General features: G+C 33.7%; 1 long non-coding RNA gene across 8 annotated transcripts; it reads right to left on the bottom strand.

Moving 5' to 3' along the window:
* Positions 1-2811: 2811 nt before the first annotated feature.
* On the bottom strand, positions 2812-7123 carry LOC107462847 (uncharacterized). Of its 8 annotated transcripts, none has more exons than XR_008002158.1 (7): positions 6830-7123; positions 6556-6683; positions 5153-5886; positions 4936-5070; positions 4260-4613; positions 3204-3374; positions 2812-2973 (listed from the first exon to the last, which is right to left on the bottom strand). It is a non-coding gene; the product is annotated as an uncharacterized LOC107462847 (long non-coding RNA). The 8 variants fall into 8 exon arrangements; XR_008002159.1 differs by having other exon boundaries at positions 2812-3374; positions 4260-4365; positions 4519-4613; XR_008002160.1 differs by having other exon boundaries at positions 2812-3374; positions 5153-5732; positions 5827-5886.
* Positions 7124-10902: the final 3779 nt, after the last annotated feature.

The following is a 10902-nucleotide window of genomic DNA, read 5'->3' as shown; positions in this document are numbered from 1 at the left end:
CTCTCTCTCCCCAACACAAAACTAACCACCTCCTCTTTATTTGGTTTTTGTACTCCACCTTTCCACCACATGCTTGCTGATATCACATCTCATGCTTGCTTTTCAAAACTCAACTACTCTGACTCTCAATCTCCGAAACCAACTCCCTTACTCTCGCAACCTCACTTCTCCTCATCACATCATCTCTCTTCATCCACCATCATCCATCATTTCTTATTAACTTCAACTCCCTCTATCTCCATATACCACATCATGTGCCATCCTTTTCTCAAGTTAACTTTTGATAATTAATAAATTTAAATATAATTTAATATTGCATTAATTAGTAATTACTATATAAGATTTTCTCAAGTGCGTAATTGATTAATTGGTTATATATTGGTGGAGACTAAAATGTATGGAATTTACTAATTCGGGATATCTATTTGATCATACTAAAATTCTAGCCATGTTACCTTACCGTTAAAGATGTCTTGCACCTTAGCATTATTATGCTTTATGTCAGCACAATATTAATGGAACTTAAATCAAGGACGAACGGAGATTTGTAACTCGTAAATTCATAGACCACCAATTTGTTCATTTTTGAAAATCAGACTATTTTAATGAGTATTGAAAATCTTGCAGCTCTATTTAAAGTTTTGTAACTAGGAATGCTTTTTATTGTGTAGGGTAATGATGACAATAGAGTGAAATGGAGCAAATTAATTTCTCTTAATGGCAATGACTAAGGTGGAAAACAATTTTTTGTAATGAAGTTTTTAAAGAGAGCAAAAATGTGATAGAGTTAGCATGTGATAGAGTTTGTAAGGGAACATACTAATTTCTATGACAGTTGCTATCATCCATGAGTATCTTTTTTGGGTGTTTTCTATGTCAATGAATCATGATATGACCATTATGTATGCAGTGTGTAATTTGTATATGTTGGATGTTTTCTAAGTATATAATTAATAGAAAATAAAGTATCGGGTACCAAGAGTCAATTTTTTAATTTTTGACAACTCAATTAATAATTAAAAATTTTAAATTATTTTAATAAATTTGAATTTCAAAAAATGACATTAATGAAAAATTTGAATAACAAGAATTGTGCTAAGTAGCCTCCCACAAGGTCACTGTGATCAGCGTCCATCATCCTCCTATCATCGCGGCATCTTCTTTCTCGCCAACAGTGCCGCTTCGCTGCTGCTGTAGCGCGCTCCCGTCATAGCTGCACAACCACCATGTCACCGACTCCTTGGTGCGCGGCCGTTTTGCTCCGGCAGAAGCTTTTATCGTGCGAGTTGTGGTCATCTTCCTTGCTAGGTGCCGATTTGCCGCCTCTGCGGTGCGTCGCCGTTCCAGCCGCAATAACCGCTGCGTCGCCGGTTCATTGGTGCACCACCGTTTCGTGACGGTGAAACTTGTTATCGCGAAAATTCGTGCGTGTTCCATCACCCGATTGCCATCGAACGTGTATCCGTCGATGTCGTCCGAAAGCCGCGAACAAAAATCCCACATCTTCCGATGGCTTCGTCAATGGAACGTATATTTAGAGAAGAAGGAACGAATGCATCATCCATTGATGTGGGTTATGAATGTTCTTCTAATGGTGGTGTCTTTTTATGCACGTGTCTTCACGAAGTGTCTTTTTATACATATGTCTTCTAATGGAGGTGTATTTTGTATGTGAATGTAACAGAGGTGTCTTTTGCGAATGTGTCTTGTACAGGGAGTTTCTTCTTATGCATGTGTCTTGTACAGCAACGGTGGCACTCAAATACACTTTTGAAGACCAATGGTTGCTTGCCGACGAAAGCGCGGGCGGCATTGACCACTGTTGATGCGGCGATGGAAGAGGGAGGTCAAGAAGGGGCAGTCGTCGGGATTGGGAGATGAAGCTAGACTTGAACGGTGAAAAAAGATAGGATTAATTATGTTTAGTAGTAATAATTGGGGGTGAATTAGGTTTACCATGGATGATTAGATGNNATTAGATGTGTTTTTTTTTTTTTTTGAAATAGGCTCTAAAATCCAGCTCAATAGAAGTTGGTAAGAGTTAGTAAGAACTCCTCTTGGTTATTTAGCGGAATTGTTAATATTTGTTCCATTTATTTGAGTGCTCAAGTTAGCTTTTCCGATAACAAGAATATATTGGATTAAATTATCACTACTACATAATTGACTTTTACTAACATTTAAAAAATATTATCAAATCATATTAAAATGTTAGCTATGTATATTAGTGACATTTAAACAAATGTTAAATATACCCTATATTACTAAAGAGTTTTACTAATATTTTTCTAAAGATTTAATAACATTTAGTAAAAATGTTACAATAGATCTTCTATAGTAACATTATGAGAAATGTTATAATAAACCTTTCTTAGTAACACTTAAAGAAATGTTACCATAGATATATTTTGTAACACATTAAAAAAATGTTACCATAGATATTTTTTGTAATACTTAAAAAATGTTACAATAGATATTTTATGTAACATGTTACAATAAATATTTTATGTAAAACTTAGAAAAATATTACAATAGATATTTTTTGTAACACTTTAAAAAATATTACCATATATATTTTTTGTAACACTTAAAAAATATTACAAAAGATCTTTAGTAACATTTTTTTTAGTTATATTATACTATTTTTTATTTTTTATTTTATATTATACATAATATAAATATATTAAAATTAATTACTACAACATGAAATATTTCATTAAATTCACAAATTCACAAAATAAAATTTTTATAGCCTTTTTCATTAATCAATAATTATTGTACAAATTTGCTTCGTGATACAAATAAAATAAATAAAAAAAATACTTATAGCACTTAAACTCTATGAACATTCCATATATAAAAGAAAAGGAAAAGGGATACACAATACATAAAAAAATTTAGCTTCCTCACTTGGTCAATCAACATGGCCCCTTCCACGACTCCATTTTCCTCCACCGGCAATCGTTGTAACGCCTAAAACAAAAATCATAATTCAATAAATAAAGTTATCAAACATTACATGGCCTATAAGCTACAATGCAACCACATATATATATACAAACAGAGGACTTGTAAGTTATCAAAAATACTAAAGGGAAAGTTTTATATCTTATCTTTTAGGTATCCCATATATAGATTCAGATGAAAAAATACCCGGCATGGAGAGAGGTCCTATACATGACTATAGCTAACATAATGTCTACCTGAGTCACTAATTTTCCTAATTGCCATATTCATAGTATCTACAATGTAGATATTTCCACGGTCATCAAATGTTATCCCCTTCGGGTGGTTCATCCTCCCCTCCCTAAGCTTCCTGTCAACATGCCCAGAATATCCCTCAGCAGATCCTGCCACCAGCTTCGGTCTGCTATCTGCATAATTGCAATGCAAATGCTATCCACTAAATGAAAGAAATATAGAAATATGCACACACAGACAGATTCAAATAGCACATTGATTAGTTATGCACATTGCATAAATCGATCACTTCAGATCCTAAAATATAAGAGATTGACTAGAGATAACAGGGAATAAGATATGGTAGTTACCATCTAAACATTCTTGCTATTCTATGGGTAGATAATCTACAAAAAAAATTATAATGGTGGCAGCAATTTTTAAGATGTTGGATTTAGCAACAAGGATTACATCTTACATGAAAACGATATGCAGTCTCAGTAGGTCAAGTAAATATTAAGTCATGTAAGAATTCTCTATAGAATTGAGAGGATCAAGTATTCAAGTGGAGATTGAACACTGAATTTCACCAGTAACTCATTGTAGCAATTTCAACTTCAGTGAAGACCAGAGAGTAGAATAACTAGCGGCTTATGTATATACTCAAGTGGAGAATGATGCAAGAAATGGAAATGGAACCTTTCTTATTACTCAAACAGTCACACATGTCTAGCTTCCAAATATATATACTAGCAAATAAACTCCTATGTTTATATCCTGTTGTTATTTATCTGACCCTCACAATTCCCAAGCAGCTCCTGTGTGAAGACCAGATTATTAGGCATATAATATCCTCATCTATTTGTGTCACTACTCAAATAGTCATACAAATGCAAATAATTAATCTATAAAAAAAAAAGAAGAGGTGATGGCAAAGTTCTTAACAGTCTAAAGTTGTGGATCACTCATCGAGTTTTCAAATGAGCTTCTCTCTCCTCTATACCAGTAACTCATTGAATAAAGTTTGAAATTATCATACATACAATTATAGGCAGAAGAGCATGAATTTCATTCGTTACCATTTACATGACTTTACAAGAAATAAGCAGTCACTTACACCAGTTCGCATTTGATTTAGTCCACCATTGCTTCTCACGGTAAGATAGCGATCAAATCCTTGGGAACCTATGACAAGGTAACATATTTAACAGACCACAAAGAGAGGGAAGATGCAGTAAACAGTTATAGCAAAGGTAAGCTCTGGTTGAAAAGACAAATGCATATGTACTTGAGGTAGTTAAAAGGAGAAGTTGAAATAAAAGTAGGGCTAGAAAATACTTGAACAAATAAGAAGCAGTGTCCTTTTAAAATTAACCAAAGTCTGCATCAGCCATCTCTCTGGGTCCATTTACAATGCATCCCATGATTGCAATCTGATGCAGGAGACAACAATACATTACAAAAATAGCAAAGTTTCTTGTTTTATGCAACTTTGCAAACCATAGTGCATGGTTAAAAAAGCGAGATGTGTGGTTTATAGAGGAAAGGAGTTAGGAGTAGGTGATTACGGAAACACCATGCAAGTGTGATGTCTTTTCCCGAATTTATGCACTTATTTCTTGAAGATCAAACAATGTTCTGCCACAGGATGGGCATGACACATACTCATGCAACACATTAGACATAGAAGTAAAGATCACATATGCTATTCCTTCGAATTCAACCTATGTCTTGTTAAAGGGTTGAACAACATACTGTCTTTGTGTTTCTCATTCTGCACCCTTGCAGCAAATTGAAAGATATATTTCTGAGGAACTCAAAATCCTTGTCTGGTTCTTCTAAGAGGATACCATCTCCAAGCCCATCAACCAGCAGTGCTCCATAAGATCCCTGTAGAGGAAGGTAAATATCCCTGGTTTAGAGGAAACATACAAAATGGCTCATAAGATCCCTGTAGAATCAAAATTGTTACCATCAAAGTATAGTGATCGTGGTTGATACTCTGTATGTGTCTGACAGATTCTCACTGCATTCATGATTCTCAACACGGAATATGTAAGCATAAAAGTACAAACCAAAACTTTCTAGATACTTACAACAGGGATGTTAAGGATTTTATTATCATGATTAAAAAGAGGTTAACAATGGAATGCACACCTACCCTACATCATCATGGTTACTTTCTTTAATGAGGAAACCATAACTTTAAAAATAAAAATTAAAATATAGAGTTAAAGGATTCTCACAATTCAACAAAATCTGTAGCATCAAAGCTGAAAAGAAAAATTAGAAAAAAAAGATTGATAAAGGGGATTCTCATAATTCAACAAAATCTGCAGCATCAAAACTATTACAGGATTCTTACAATTCAATAAAATAATTATTAATAAAGGGGATTGAGAGTATGAAATTACCTAGACGAACATAAGCCCTGCTCAAATGTAAAAAACTAAAAACTATTGTCATGCTCGGGATATAGTAATGAAATGAAAGAAATGAAAATGCCGTTGCATGCTGCAAGTTACTCCCTCATGGCTTGAACATAAGCCCTGCTACTCTCAAAAACACCATATATTAATTAAGTTAATTAACTCCCAATTTAAACCCAACATATATATTATTCGGTTTATTAATTAATTTGATTACCTGGAGAGTATGAAATTGATAGGGAAGGTGATTCAGGTAGCATAGAACAGATAAACTTGTCTGCAATAGAGATGATGAACGGCTTATTATTCCAAGAGTTACTACTATTACTAATCATAAGTTATTATTAAACAAAAACATATTAATTAATATTCAGAATAATTAGAGGAAGATTACGACTTAGTTAATTATTATATATTGTACCTTCTTGAATTTTCAGTACACTAATATAACAATTTGATTGATATCTTCACTAAAGGTGATAGTGAAAATTTTACATTAACTCGCATACTAAAACTGTTCATAAAAAAAATATTTTGTTAACATGAAAATGGAGCTGAGTTGATATTTTCAATACTTTGTCAAAAGAGATTATTGCATTAGACTTTTGGTGACTTCAAGAAAATTTTTATTTTGTATATTCTCAAATCATACTCTCTTAAATTGTACTATGTCCGAATTTCTCTAAGATATAAGATATATAGTAACATAAAATTCTGTGAGGCATTTCTTCAAACACCTTAAATGCACTTCCAAAAGAATAAAGAACTTTATTAAAAAAACTCGGATTTTATTAAAAAAACTCGGACTCAAAAAATTTGGATTTATTATCATTCATCAAACACAACATATGCATTCATTGGCATAACAATGAAAATTCATTAACTATAATTTTTTAGCTATAATTGATAAGCCAAATGAAATTCAGCGAAAACTAAGACAAGTTACTTGTGCTGTTGAAGTTTCTCTTTTTCGATCTGGAATAAGAAACTCCATTGCATGATGTTGATGAATCGCTTAAGGCACAATCAGGTAAGAGAACTAGTATGAAAGACTTGTGAACCTATCAAATCAACCTTTTCATTTCCAAAATGATTGAAATGAGTAGTGAAGCATGAGATTAACAAAAGGCACAATTTTCAGAAGACATGGATTCAATTCAACGAGATTAACTTTAGACACAAGAACACAAGCATAAAACAATAGATTATGTGCTACGTACCTTAAGAGTTTCCAATTCAGATCCTAGAGTGGAGAACTCACGTTGACAGTGACGATGGCACGACGGAGGCTTCGATGACAGTGGTGGAAGAGAGATCGAAGAGTTAGAGCAAGAGATTGAAGAGGATTAAAAGATGGATTCAGAACTTCAGAGCATAACACGCGATTGTGGTTTCCATCTTGAGGAGAGAATCGAAGAGGCAGAGCAAAAAATTGAGGAGGATGGAGACGAGATTTCATGTTTCAAAGCACTGACAGTGAGAATGAGATGTGGTTGCGATTTTGAAAACTAACTGAGAATAGAATAGGTAACACTTTTTGTAACCTTTCTAAAAAAAATTAAATATATTTACTAACATTTGAGTATAAATGTTACTTAAAATTTAATTTTATGATAACTACTAACATTTTAACAAATGTTAACATATAAATGTTACTAAAAGTCTAAAATGTAGTAGTGTACAATCCTAAATGGTAGTTTTTTATTTGGACAATTCAAAATACCACATTTGAAATACCAGAAACATGGCAACAACCTAACTTGGCACATTATAGAAGCATGGTGATATCTTACCTTGGCTTTGTTCTCGGCATGTTGTAAAACCGAAGCCACAACATATCATTTTGGCACGCTTTAAAAATGTGGCGGTAACCTACCTTTATTGCATGTTTGAAAGAATGGTCATAGCCTACCATATTGGTATGCTACAAAAGTGTGGTCATGACCTCCCATATCGGTACGTTGAGAAAGAGTTGCACCAGCCATACATACATGCATGTATTAAAAACGTGGCAACGAGATTAACTTAATTTCCACGCTTAGCTTAAAGCATGGTAATAAGTCTCTAACAATAGCTACATTTTTCCAACAAAAAAGTGCAGCCAAAAGGAGCATGGCAATTGATCAAGTAAAGTATAACCATAGAGAATTGGTCACGACTGAATACGTGACGCTTTACAAAGTATGGCTACAGCTCAAAAAGTGTGGCATCTTTTTTGGCCACACTTTTCCCAGCTTTTTGGCAGGCTTAAAAAATTTGGCAAAATGGAAACTTTTTTATTTGCATTACTTGACGTTTCAATGATCGGAGAACTCTCATGAGTTATCTAGCAACTTGATCAACTTTTGACATTTTTAAACATGAGTTGTAAAGCTTCAATTCCCAGCAACTTTGCAAACTAATAAACTGGCAGTGATAATATCATGTCATGTAATTGTAGTAGCTTCATATGTAATTTATGCTGAGGTGATAATGAGCATGCTTTGAATATCTAATGATTCTTATATAAATTTACTAATTAGGTAGCGTCCCCGTATTACTTTGTGCATACAGCATACCAATTCATCTACGTACTTGAATGTCATATGTGTAATTTTCATAAAAAATATTTTACATATGTTGTACTGCATATTGCGTAGGGGTGTCAAAATTTCCTGAAGTACGGCGGGGACTGCTCCGAATGGGGACCCAAAGACGGGAAATTTTTTCCGTGGAGATGGGGATGGGGACTAAAATTCCTCCGAGACAAGCACGGGGACCCGAGCGGGAATCCCCGCCCCATCCCCGATAATTCCTCGAATTCTTAAGTTTATTTAAATACCTTGAATTTATTTCTAATATAGGGACTTTTTAGTAATTTCACCTATTGAAAACCCTAACCCTACCTTATTGAATGTCTTCCATTCTCTCCTACTATTCCACTTAGCGCCATTTCGAAGCCCCAACTCTCCAGAAAAGTTCAAAACTCCCAATCCCCCATAGTTGTGTCCACAGTCACAACCATAGCAGCATATCCCCTCGCCAGTCGTTACCGGCCACTCTTCCTGCTCAGTGCTTACCCCCTTATAAACTATAATTTGTTATGTTGTATTTCTGGACTTATAATCTTGGATAAGAAATATTTGTAATAATGTTTTGTAGTTTGTTTTTTTTTTCACTATAATTTTCATATAAATGTTTAACATAGGGAGATGAGGAATGGGGTCCCGCGGGAAATGAGGATGGGACGATTATTCCCCATGACGGGGATAGGGACGGGGATGGAGATCAATTCTGGGGGCGGGGACGGGGAGTAGGGAGGCATCCTCCGCCCCCGCCCATCGCATTGACATCCCTAGTATTGCGTTTTATGTAACTGTTCCCATACCAAAACTTATTGTATTCTATATATTTATGTTCGTGAAATATAACCAACGGGCAACTCTATATTGAAGTGCTTTTTACACATCAATAATATTGAAGTACTCTCATCTTGCTTCTTCCTTTGAATCTTTAATATCAGTCTCTTGGCCACATTCTGCAATTTTGCATATTCTGCTTTAAGGGAGCAAGTAGGAAAGCAAAGAGACACTATTGGTTGATGGGGCCAAAAAGTGATAGTACAGAATTGGAATTGAAAAGGAAAAAGAAGTTAGTTCACTTATAGAGAGTGGATGTTGTGATGTAAACCGAATCTACTTCACATGGTAACAAATTATATCTCTCACTTTCAACTTTAGAATAATCTTCCTATTATTTCCTTATATTAATCTCTTCTTTATATCTAAAGCAGAACCACTACAATAAGGTGGGTAAGTTTGGACATTGTTTTTACCTAAATATGCAACGGAGACATCGTGCACTCAAGAAAATCTAATCGAAGACATTTGCTTGAAGTAGCAAAGACACTTTAATTTCACGTATGACAAGAAAATCTAATCATGCGAAATATTGCGAATGAAGAAATATGCGTTTTTTCTTATTCTCAACTATTGTCGGCCACAATTCTCAATAGCGAATAAGGCTTCTTGAAGAAAATGGTATTTCTTTTTCTCTTAAATAATTTTCCATTTAATTATAATAATTTATGTAAAACTAAGAAAACAATTAAAAATATTTTAAATTAAATGAATTCTACCTTTATTTTTCCACTTTCACTTATTTTCATTTTATTTAATAGAGTTATATTAACAAAAAATAGCGTAATACTACACATCCATGTATTTTTATGAACCAAACCCAACCAAAGACATAATGTATAATATTATTCCAAAAAATATTAATGAATTGTTAGAATATAATTAGCATCAATTAGTATTATTTAGTATATCTGAATATTTATTATAGTAGATTACGTCTTTATTATTACGATTCTCTTAATACCTATAAATACCCTTTTATATTGTATCATTGTAAACAACTTGAATACTCACAAACATTTTTTCTATTGCTCCCTCTCCCGTTTCTAACATGATATCAGAGCTATGATATCCTCTTTGAAGAGAATAGGTTGTTTTTCTTGCGGTGAAATCACCGTAGTTTTTTCACTTTTTTTTCCTATGCCATTTTTCCTTACCTTTTATTACTCCTTTGATACTTATTCACCCCATTGACTAGCCTATTTTTCTCTGTCTTGTGTTTTTTTTCGAGTTGAATGATCAAACATCATTGTTATCCACTACTTACCTATCCTCATAAAGAAATCATATAGTTTTCGCTCTCTTTCGGCAGTTCTGTCTGCGTTCTTTTATGCCAGTTCCGTCTGCATTCTTTCGTGGCAGTTCAGTCTGCGTTCTTTCGTGGCAGTTTCGTCTGCGTTTCATCTATGTTTCCTTGTGGCAGTTTCGTCTGTCAGTTCCGTCTACACTTCCTTCAGACAACGACAATTCCGTCTGCGCTTCCTTCAGACTAGCGGCAGTTCCATCTGTGCTTCCTTCAAATAAGCGGCAGTTCCATCTGCGCTTCCTTTTGGCAGTTCTGTCTGCACCTGTTTTATGCAATTTTTTCTCTTTATTTCATTGTTTTAAATAAGTTTCGCTTGAGTTTGAGAGGGGATGTTAGAATATAATTATGATCAATTAGGATCAATTAGTATTATTTAGTATATCTGAATGTTTATTATAGGAGATTACGTCTTTATTATTACGATTCTCTTAGTACCTATAAATATCCTTTTATATTGTATCATTATAGACAACTTGAACAAACAACTTGAATATACAACATACTTAATAATACAATTCATTTCTCCAATTTAGTCTCTTCTTTAAAATATGAATGTTGCAAATTTTTTGGTAAAAAAAAAAAAAACAAT

Source organism: Arachis duranensis, chromosome 8 (assembly GCF_000817695.3).
Source record: "Arachis duranensis cultivar V14167 chromosome 8, aradu.V14167.gnm2.J7QH, whole genome shotgun sequence".
Classification (NCBI taxonomy): domain Eukaryota; kingdom Viridiplantae; phylum Streptophyta; class Magnoliopsida; order Fabales; family Fabaceae; genus Arachis; species Arachis duranensis.
Note: the sequence above shows the minus strand (reverse complement) of the source record. Positions and strands in the feature narration are given on the sequence as shown.